Below are 12,063 nucleotides of genomic sequence, written 5' to 3' on the forward strand. Positions count from 1 at the left end.
TTTTAGGGCTTAAAGAAAGGGGGGGGAACCTTGGGACTCTGGTGAAGTGGGGATATAAAAGGAGAGGGGAATCCCAGGGCCTGGTGTATTTGGGGAGATAAAAGAGGGAGAAGGTTACATCCACAGTCTGGTGAACTGGGGGAGATAAAAGAGGGAATGGGGAAATAGTTGCTGTTCATTGAATGAAGTAAGTTATGTGTTAATGTTGTATTCACATTGTTGTGATGATTGTATTGTTGCTTTGAAGTTTGTGGAGCACATATACCCCAGTAATTTTGGATAGAAATGATAATGAAAAAATATTCCCGTTTAAACTTTCAGTTTTTAATAAAGATGAATATTCAATTGTTCAAATTAACTATTAAAGTGGTCTTTCTTAAAGTTGTCAAATAAGAACCAAAGTGTACCTTTTAAACTTTAAAATATGAATTGAACATTTAATTAGAAACCTTTGGTTTAAACATTTATGCGTGTTTCTGAATTCCTTTCATTAAGATTGAGTAAATAAAATCTCACTCTATTTAAACAATTTTGTGTTGTAAAAAAACCCACAAAAACATACAAATAAGTACTTGACCTATAGTATAGAAACTTGTTTTTGTTGGAGACTATATTGACCTCTAGGGTCCAGGTTTTTTTGTGTTGTTTATAGTTGCGGTCTCAATAACATAATCCCTAAAGTTATTTTCCATTAATAATAGACAAAGGACAAATTATAAAAAAACCCAGAATATCCTAATCATTCATATAAACTTATAATAACTGTTAATTTTCCTTCAAAATATGTTTCACACATCTCCTTCTTTTAGATAAATTTCAAAGTGAAACAGAAAATGGAAGCCAAATAATTAAAATTTAGATCAATTGAAATAGCCTCCCCACTTAAAAAAAAAATAAAGAACAAATTTTAACAGAAAAAAGGGGGAGGGAAACCTAAAGATACAGAATTTAAATAAAGTGATAAAAAGATCCTCCATCCTTTTCTAAACTTCTTTTTAAAGTTTTAAACTTGGTAAATTAGATGTCCCCTGAATTTAGAGTATCCATGGGAACATGTCACATTTTTACCAGAAATTAATATACCCATAGGAACATTACAGTACGGTTCCTCTTCAAAGTAATAAAGGTATCCATAGGAACATCTCATCACATGTTCCTCTCCAAAGTAATGAAGGTATCCATAGGAACATCACATGTTCCTCTTCAAAGTAATAAAGGTATCCATAGGAACATCACATCACATGTTCCTCTCCAAAGTTATGAAGGTATCCATAGGAACATCACATGTTCCTCTTCAAAGTAATGAAGGTTTCCATAGGAACATTTCATGTTCCGCTCAAAAGTAATGAAGGTATCCATAGGAACATCACATCACATGTTCCTCTCCAAAGTTATGAAGGTATCCATAGGAACATCACATGTTCCTCTTCAAAGTAATGAAGGTATCCATAGGAACATCACATGTTCCGCTCAAAAGTAATGAAGGTATCCATAGGAACATCACATGTTCCTCTCCAAAGTAATGACAGAATTGGCTTTACAATGAACTTTGAACTCAAAGACATGGATACACATGTTTCAGAAAAGTAAGTTTGGTACCTATATCTCTTTTCACACTTTTGTTATTTTTCAATAATTTGTAAATTTAATTGTAAATGTAACATATTTAAGTTGTCAAATTTTTGTGTAAAAAGGGGAATGACCATATAAACTGTTTTTTATTATTTTTGTTAAAGATTTTCAGAAGGAAACAGAAAAATTATTTATGAAAATGTGAATAGTGTCAAATGTGTATATATATATATATAGTTTTAAGAAAAATATAAAAAAAACAAAAAAATGCATGGGTGATGGTTTTTAATGATTTTAAGAAAAATGGAAAAAAAAATAAAAATGCATGGGTGGTGGTTTTTAATGATTTTTTTAAAAAAAAGAAAAAAAAACATGCATGTTACTAATGATTTTAAGAAAAATAGAAAAAAAAGAAAAAAATGCTTTGGGTTTAATTATATCATGATGCAGAAATGGGTCCATTTAATATTTTAACTTGAATTTGGGATTTACTTATATCATGATATGGAATGGATACATTCTTTTAACTTGAATTTTGGATTTAATTATATCATGATACCGATTGGATACATTTCTTTTAACTTGAATCTGGGGGAATTAATTATATCATGATACAGAATGGATACATTCTTTTAACTTGAATTTGGAATTTAATGATATCATGAAACGGAATGGATACATTCTTTTAACTTGAATTTGGAATTTAATGATATCATGAAACGGAATGGATACATTCTTTTAACTGGAATAATGGGGATTAAAATAAACCCTTTAAAAAAGTGGGGGTTTACTGTTTTACCTCTGTCTGTCTGTCCATCATTCAGTCTGTCAGCATCAACAATCGTAACAAGGATTTCTGAAATTTGGTTCAGTGTTGAAAAATGCAGCTTTACTGTTTACCTAACACTTGTATCATTTACAAATGATAGCTAAGTTGAAAATTTTCGTCACTTATTCTCCGGAATGTCAATACAAGGATTTCTGAAATTTGGTTCAGTGTTGATATAATGCAGCTATACTGTGTCATGCGTTTTTAGATTCATCACTCAACAACTTCCTGTTTACTGAACACTCGTATCATTTACACATGTTAGCTAAATTGAAAATTTTCGTCACCTTGTTCTCCGGAACTTCAATACAAGGATTTCTGAAATTTGGCTCAGTGTTGATATAATGCAGCTATACTGTGCCATGTGTTTTCAGATTCATCACTCGTCAACTTCCTGTATACCTAACACTTGTATCATTTACACATGATAACTAATTTGAAAATTTTCACCACCTTATTCTCTGGAACTTCAATACAAGGATTTCTGAAATTTGGTTCAGTGTTGATATAATGCATGCAGCTATACTGTGTCATAGGTTTTTTTTGATTCATCACTCAACATCTTCCTGTTTACCGAACACTTGTATCATTTACACATGATAGCTTAGTTGAAAATTTTCGTCACCTTATACTCGGGAATTTTAATACAAGGATTTCTGAAATTTGGTTCAGTGTTGATAAAATGCAGCTATACAGTGCCGTGCGTTTTTAGATTCATCACTAAACAACTTCCTATTTACCGAACACTTATATCATTTACACATGATAGCTAAGTTGAAAATTTTCGTCACCTTTTTCATGAGGAACTTCAATACAAGGATTTCTGAAATTTGGTTTCAGGGTTGATAGAAGTCGGCTTAACTGTGTGATGCATTTTCAGATTCATTACTCAACGACTTCCTGTTTACCAAACATTTGTATCATTTACACATGATAGCTAAGGTGGAAATTTTTGTCACCTTATTCTCAGGAACTTCAATTCAAGGATTTCTGAAATTGGGTTTCTGAGGCTTAATAATGGTCAGCTATACTGTGTGAGGTGTTTTTTGGATTCACAACTCAACAACTTCCTGGGTACTGAAGTTTCACTTATTTTGCAATGATAAGGAATGGATACATTCTTTTAACTTGAATTTTGGATTTAATTATATCATGATACGGAATGGATACATTCTTTTAACTTGAATTTTGAATTTAATTATATCATGATACGGAATGGATACATTCTTTTAACTTGAATTTTGAATTTAATTATATCATGATACGGAATGGATACATTCTTTTAACTTGAATTTTGAATTTAATTGTATCATGATACCTTTTTAAGAGTATACACTTTTATTTTCTGAGGATTGTTTTGATATATGTAAGTGAATAGCAACCAACAACACAAACAAAAAAACGTCAAAAAATAAGTTAAATTACATTTTAAATAAAGATAAATAATGTTAATACCTTTTGTCCTTCATTTGGAAATTTCAAGATAAAATAATATGGAAATTTATAAATGAAAAGGAATAATGCTATATTCCCTTTAAATTTTTATAAAACCATAGTTCATGTTTGATGTTAAAGATTAAGTTAAAAAAAGGGTGAAATAATTTTTCAAATTTTCAAATTTTAGATCAAATTGCCCTTAAAAATTAGACGTAGAACATATATGTATCAGCTATTCCAAAACCATTTTACAGTTTTTAAAGGAACTTTCAGAACAGAACATTTAAGATACCAATTTCGTAATGCAAGGTTTATCAGTATAATTTTGGGAATTTCCCAAAGTAAAGGGTGTTAGTCGGAGAAAGATCTCCAACCCTTCCGGCATACATTATTCTGACTCAGAGTCAACTAGACTTTGCTTTTACTTTTAAATACTACTTGCTTAAGGGAGAAGCAGCAAATATCCCTTTTAAAGTCTTTAGTTTGTCCATACATTGGATAGAGCCCTTTACCTCCAACATATCAGGCAAGCATAGGACCATTGAGGAGGTTTTAATTGGTAGTGAAAAGTATTCTTTTTAAAATATATTCATATTCATTTTATTTTTGTTTATTTGAAAATGAACTGTTACTCATTCTGTTGTTCAATTCCTAGTAGTAACAGAAAACATAAATTTTATATTTGGTTTAAAAATATTTTGGTTTGAAAAGTTAATCAAAATATTTAATCGAAAAGTATGTCTCCATGCAAAATTATCCATCCCTCTACAGGACTTGTATCTTAATATAAAAACATCTTATTCCTAAAGTATCAACACTAACCATTACTAACAATTGGTACTTAATTAAATAGGTTTAAGGATGGAAGACAAGAGAGGGAGAGAAATGAGAGGGGAGGGGATAGGGGAGAGAGAATAGAGATTGATGGAGTGAGTTTTCAGATAAGGGTTTAAGGTACTAGTCTTGTAGAGGGATATGTCTTCTTGTAAAGTTAATGTATTCAGTCAAAAAAGAGAACTTCTTGTTAACAATATGAATATGAGTAGGAATACAAACCAATTTTTTTTTTTTGGTATGCAAATCAAGTCTGAAAGTCCTTGTTTTAAATAATGGGTCTATTACAATTCAAAATTATTTCCAAGTCTGTAAAATGTTTGTGACCCCAGTGGCCGATCCAGGGGTTGGGGTTGGAACCCCCCCCCCCTTTTTTTTTTTAATGATAATGCATTTGAATGGGGATATATATATTTAAAACCCACACTTTCTCCTGGGTTGGATCCCCCCCCCTTTTTTTTTTAAAGATTGCTGGTTCTGCCTCTGAACCCTTTCTCTCTTCCTATTTGGTAAAGACATATAAGATTGTGTCCATAGTACACAGATGCCCCATCCGCACTATCATTTTCTATGTTCATTGGACTTTGAAAATGGAGAAAAAAACTCTTAATTTGGCATTAAAATTAGAACGATGATACCATAGGGAACATGTGTACTAAGTTTCAAGTTGATTGGACTTCAACTTCATCAAAAACTACCTCAACCGAAAACTTTAACCTGAAGCGGGACAGACAAACTAACAAACAAACGCACAGACAAGAAAACATAATGACCATAAATGAGGCATAATAAATGTTTGCCTTGGAAAACTCCCTTAACAATTTGTATAACAACAGCCAGTCTAGCCTGTCATAATTCAGTAACTTACAAGTTATTTATCTATTCTTGATAGATATGACTGTTTCAACGCCACTTGTAGTACTCCTAGCTATTACAAGGCTGCCAGTTTTTATTGGTGGCAGAAGCCATATAAATGGCACCTGAAAAACCACCGACCTTCAGTGTCTGTAAATGTTGTCCTAAGTTTCTGTTGAAATGTTTGTACTGGTTTGAGGTATTGCTGATTAAAAGTGTTGACGTCTGATTAAACAAAAAACATCCTTTACCAAATTGTCCAATTCAAGGGGAGATAAACATATTGAAATAAATCCTTTCCAAGGGGAGATAAAAATATTGAAATAAATCCTTTACAACAACTTTGGATCAATATCTTATAACGGGTACTCTGATAATATTTTTGGAAAGATTTTCAGAAAAGCAATTTAAAAATGTGTTAAAGGTATATTCTCTAAATTAATAAAATAATTGGTCCAGTGATCAATGAAGAATGAAAAGATGAGATGTGGTCAATATGCCAATGAGATGTGGTTTTGAATAAAGCTAATAATGTGCTAGAATGCCAATGAGATGTGCTAAGAATGCCAATGAAATGTGCTAAAAATGCCAATGAGATGTGTTAATACAACTAATGAGAGGCACTGAGAATGCAAATAAGATGTGGTATAAAGCTAATGAGATGTGCTTAGAAAGCCAATGAGATGTGGTAATAAAGCTTATGGATGTGCCAATAAAGTTAATGAGATACACTAAGAATGCAAATGAGTTGTGGTAATAAAGCTAATGAGATTCACTGAGAATGCAAATGAGATGTGGTAGTAAAGCTAATGAGATGCACTAAGAATGCAAATGAGATGTGGTAATAAAGCTAATGAGATGTGCTTAGAAAGCCAATGAGATGTGGTAATAAAGCTTATGGATGTGCCAATGAAGTTAATGAGATACACTAAGAATGCAAATGAGATGTTCTAAAAATGCCAATGAGATGTGTTAATACAATTAATGAGATGCACTAAGAATGCAAATAAGATGTGGTATAAAGCTAATGAGATGTGCTTAGAAAGCCAATGAGATGTGGTAATAAAGCTTATGGATGTGCCAATAAAGTTAATGAGATACACTAAGAATGCAAATGAGTTGTGGTAGTAAAGCTAATGAGATTCACTGAGAATGCACATGAGATGTGGTAGTAAAGCTAATGAGATGCACTAAGAATGCAAATGAGATGTGGTAATAAAGCTAATGAGATGTGCTTAGAAAGCCAATGAGATGTGGTAATAAAGCTTATGGATGTGCCAATAAAGTTAATGAGATACACTAAGAATGCAAATGAGATGTTCTAAAAATGCCAATGAGATGTGTTAATACAATTAATGAGATGCACTAAGAATGCAAATAAGATGTGGTATAAAGCTAATGAGATGTGCTTAGAAAGCCAATGAGATGTGGTAATAAAGCTTATGGATGTGCCAATAAAGTTAATGAGATACACTAAGAATGCAAATGAGTTGTGGTAGTAAAGCTAATGAGATTCACTGAGAATGCACATGAGATGTGGTAGTAAAGCTAATGAGATGCACTAAGAATGCAAATGAGATGTGGTAATAAAGCTAATGAGTTGCATTAAGAATGCACATGATATGTGGTAATAAAGCTAATGAGACGTGCTAAGAATGCACATGAGATGTGGTAATAAAGCTAAGGAGATGTGGTAATAGTGCTTATGTGATGCACTCAGAATGTAAATGAGTTGTGGTATTTATGCCAATACAATTTGGCAAGAATGCCAATGAGATGTAGTAAGGATGCCAATGAGATGTGGTAAGAATGCCAATGAGATGTAGTTAAAATGCCAATGAGATGTGGTTCGAATTCCAATGAGATGTGATTAGAATGCCAATGAGATTTGGTAAGAATGCCATTGAGAACTATTAACCAGAGATTGAACCACAAGGCTGCATGAGTTATCTTTCTTTCATGTAGATTTTATGTATACTTTATAGATGTAGGAAGATGTGGTGTGAGTGCCAATGAGACAACTCTCCATCCAAATAACAATTTATGTATACTTTGTAAGCTCCCCTACAGCTGATAGTTAACATTTTCAGCAATTTATGATTAAAGTTGCCCTTTCTTTTAATAAAATTATTTTATAAATAAACTTATCATTTAGCAAGTAGAAAAAGCTTGCTATAAATCTCAAATTCAAAATTTTCTGAAAAACCCCCAGTAAGTAACCACTTTTGATTTTTTTGCCAAATTAAAAAAAAGATATACCAGTAAAGGCACTAGCATAGAAGATGTGTGGAATCAAATAGGTAACAACTATAGTGATAATGAAATATTCTAATAACCAGTTTTAAATGTATTGACTTAATGGACTTATTGTATGATGTTATATGTGACCAGTCAGAATAGTGGACAATGAAATATTCAAATGATGGAACTGACTGACTTTTAGTGAATAGACTAAATTCAGGATCGAACAGCTTTGGAATTCGACCGACAAGTAAATATTGACACCCGAACCTTGGAACCAGCAAGTGAATTATTGACATTTATATTGATGTGACCAGTATTCATGTAGATGGACAGTGCTAGTGGACTATAAACTGATAAATCTCACAGAAAGGCACATCACAACTGGGTCTGAAGCTGTTACATACAAAAGATGAGGTAATTATACTCAAAATACATAACATTACACTGAATGTGATTACATGTAGATGTAAAAAAGATGTGGTATGATTGCCAATGTCACAACTCTCAACAAGAGACCAAATTATCAAAAAATTAACAATTATAGGTCACTGTGCGGCCTTCAACAATGAGCAAAGCCCATACCACATAGTCCGCTATAAAAGGCCCTGAAATGAAAATGTAAAACAATTCAAACAAGAAAATATAAACGGCCTTGCTAACTTGTGTACCAAAAATTAACGAAAAAACAAATATGTAAAACTAAAACAAACGACATCCACTGATGTTTATTAACCTTATATAAGCATTTAGGTTATTTTGAGTATTTTGAAAAAGATATAATAAATGTGTAATAGAGCCAAAGGTCTTCATTACAAAAAAATCAGCCTGGTAAATTTAAAAACAACATGTATGTACCTGATTGGATGTTTTATTATACTTGGGTGAAAAATTGTCCTACTTTTAATTATAATTAAAATTCTATATGAGCCTTTTTAAGAATGTGGCTGTTCAACATAATTTTTTCTTCTTCAGATATCCAGGAAATAAGAATTGTATGTGATCTATTACAAGATGTGAGGACAGTAGGACCTGGAAGAACTATATTACCAACTTCAAGGTGAGTTTACAGTAAAACAAAATGGTAATAAACAAATGTTAAATCGCTAAAATACTGAACTCCGAGGCAAATTCAAAACAGAAAGTCCCTAATCAAATGGCAAATCAAAAGAATTGACTACAAATATCATATTAAATTAATTGGTACAAAAATGTACAGACATTTTCTTCTGTAGAAAATGGTGGATTGAACCTGGTTTTATAGCGCTAAACATCTCACTTGTATGAAAATCCCAACAAATTCCATTATATTGACAACAATGCGTGAATAAAACATGATAGGTAAAAATGTCAAAATAGGGGTTCAGCAGTCAACAACACAGTGTCGCAATCTTAATCGCAACAAAAACAAACAAATATTTAATAAAGAAGCACTAAAAAGGCATATATCGATCACATTTAACAACCTCGTTCATTATGCTTGCTTATTTTCGTATTTTATTTATTTATGCCAAATAATAAATTGCTCCTGCAATTATACAATGGAAACTTGTTTATCATCATACCTTTGTTTATCATACTGTTAAAGTCTTGGCCAAATTTATTTCAATGTTTGAATTTTGAAAAGAAACATTGATGCTACTTAGCAAGATTTAATACTCTCATTTCTGAGTTATAGGTTATGTTTAATGCAAAAATTAAAATGTCATGGTAAATATGCATGAAATATTTGCCACTGGACATTAAGCATACAATAATCAATCAATCTTATATGTATATATGGTATGAATAATTTCTGACATATCAATAAGAATTAAATCTGTTATTTTGTGAATTTAATTTCCATGTTTTAATTGACATTTTGTTGTTTCTCTGTAGATTAACTGCTTGGGAATTTACAAATCAACTGATATAGAAGAATTTTGCCATTTTAATAGATGAACTTGGAAACATTATTGACAAACAATATAGTGTATTATTATTCTTGTTAAAATCAACAGAAAGAGAGAGAGAGAGAGGAAGGATAGGAGAGAGTCAATTGTAAAGACTTATGTCTTTTTAACCAGACATGTCGATTACATTAGAATTTCAGAGACCTACAGTTCTCCCTAATTAAATGGTCATGAAGCAGTTTAATGTTAAGACTTTGATGTGACCAGCAAGAACAATCAGGCAGCTGCCATTGGTTTAAATCTCTTTTTTCGAAGATGTTTGGTTACATTAGAATAAATCTGTGTGGAATGTCAAAAAAAAGTAAAAAAATAATAATTTGTGGTATTTTGTAGTTTCATTATGCAATCTTGAATACATTTATGATTACTATTTAGAAAGAAATATAACATTAGAATGGAAATTGTATAAACATTTATTTGAGACAGAGTTTCACATTATTTCATTAAAATAATTAAATCCTTTTTCTGTGAATGATGGACAAACAGGGAAAACAGACAAAGCTGCTATTCGATGAATTTCAAATTGTATTTATTCACATTTGATTGATAAGAGTTAAAGATTAACTACAACTATTCAGCATAGTACAAAATTAAGGATGCACTGCAAGTGTATATGACCTTTATAGTTATCATCACACTATGTCCAATCTAGATGTACAACACTCTTTTTTTTATAGTGTTCTGTAAATTATCAGGAACACCAGTTGTGATGAATGGGAAGACTGGCAGGCTGAGAAATGGGTATAAGGGGAGGGAATACCCCTGCTTATCTTTTCATACTGGTTAGTTCCTTTGGTCAAGGTTTTGTATAAATGTTGTTCATATCAGATGTATACTTGTTATTTGGAGCTCTGTAAAAAAAAAAAATGTAATCAAGAAAAGAATAAAAAAAAAAAAAAAAAAAAAAAAATTGTAAACAGAGTTCTAGATAATAACTGGGTGGTATGAAATGTGGGTTAAATATTTTCGGTATATTTTAAATGATTTTTTTTTTATGCATCTGATATTTTTTGTGTATAAAATTTTATGTTATTTTTTTATAGAATTGCTTTAGTTGCCTTCTTGACTAACATTTATTGGTGAATGGAGAGACTAGCAGGCTGAGATTGAGGCATAAGGGGAGGGATTACCCCTGCTTTTCTCTTCATACTTGTAAATTCTGTCACTGCACGGAAGGTCAACAATTAAGAATATATAAGTTTTTTTATGTATCAATGTAAGTTAGATAAGTTATATCAGATGTATATAAAGTAAGATGAAAGTATTCTTTAGAGCTCTGTAAAAAAAAAGCTTGTAAACAGAGGTCTAGATAATGCATTAAGGGGTTTGGTTTGACATGGGGATTTCAAATTATATTTACAAGTCATCATCTACAAAAATGCATCTGATATTATTTGCCCCCAGCCCAGTTTTATGTCCCAAATATAATGACTGCAGAATAATGGCTACAGCTTAGTCAACAGCCTTATTTAAAGTTTCTGATTCACTTCCATTCCCAACCCCACCCCCACCCCCACCCTTTTAATAAGTAGTTATAGATTAAGGTTTCTTATTGGGAGTAATGATTGATTGATTTTAATTAAGTGTCACAGAATTATTAAGATACTAATTTCTGTGTAACAAGATTAATCTCCAATATTTAAAGGTGCTTTTGATTAAGATTTATTAAACTAAAAAAATTGTGTTTCTTCAGCTCTGTCTTATACTAAATGGAAATTTACCTCTATATATATATCTTCATTTTATATGCTACAAAATTGTGCCCGTTTTACAAAGGTTTATCTAACAAAATGAAAAACCCTGTCCATGAAATTGATTAAATTGAACTTTCCCACTGTAAAAGAAAAGAAATGTTAAATGCTGAAATTGTTTAAATTGTACATGTTATAATCACAATATGATATACAGTATTATTAATCAAGTAAAATACTGCAAGTAATAACCCTGTTTGTTCATGACAAATGAACATGTGAAATATCTGTTACAATAACACACCCATGCTTTTTCCCTATTGGGTTTTTTAATGCAGGGTGCATGTTTTTCTATGATTTGTCATATTTTTGTCTTCTCTTTTAATAAAGACCATGGAATTACATAGAAATGTTTCTGTTTTGTTGAAAAATTGAAAGGTCCTTATTTAGTTCCTCTTCAAAGGTACGAGTTTGTTACAAATATCTTGACCCTAGCATAATTCATCAGTTTGGATGATTGACTATGTCTTTGAGGCAAGGTCAGACAGAAAACTGGTATTTGCAGCTTCAATGCCAAGGACACATCATTTAGGAGAAGTACTCGTCTGTCATATTTGTTTTTCATGAACTATTTCTGTTAATAGCTTTCTTG

At 31.3% G+C, this 12,063-nt stretch overlaps 1 long non-coding RNA gene across 1 annotated transcript; it reads left to right on the plus strand.

Moving 5' to 3' along the window:
• The first annotated feature begins 6,447 nt into the window (after positions 1-6,447).
• On the plus strand, positions 6,448-11,821 carry LOC143057951 (uncharacterized). Its single transcript, XR_012972879.1, has 3 exons — positions 6,448-8,185; positions 8,744-8,828; positions 9,647-11,821. It is a non-coding gene; the product is annotated as an uncharacterized LOC143057951 (long non-coding RNA).
• The last annotated feature ends 242 nt before the right edge of the window (positions 11,822-12,063 follow it).

This window comes from Mytilus galloprovincialis, chromosome 13 (genome assembly GCF_965363235.1).
Source record: "Mytilus galloprovincialis chromosome 13, xbMytGall1.hap1.1, whole genome shotgun sequence".
Taxonomy (NCBI): domain Eukaryota; kingdom Metazoa; phylum Mollusca; class Bivalvia; order Mytilida; family Mytilidae; genus Mytilus; species Mytilus galloprovincialis.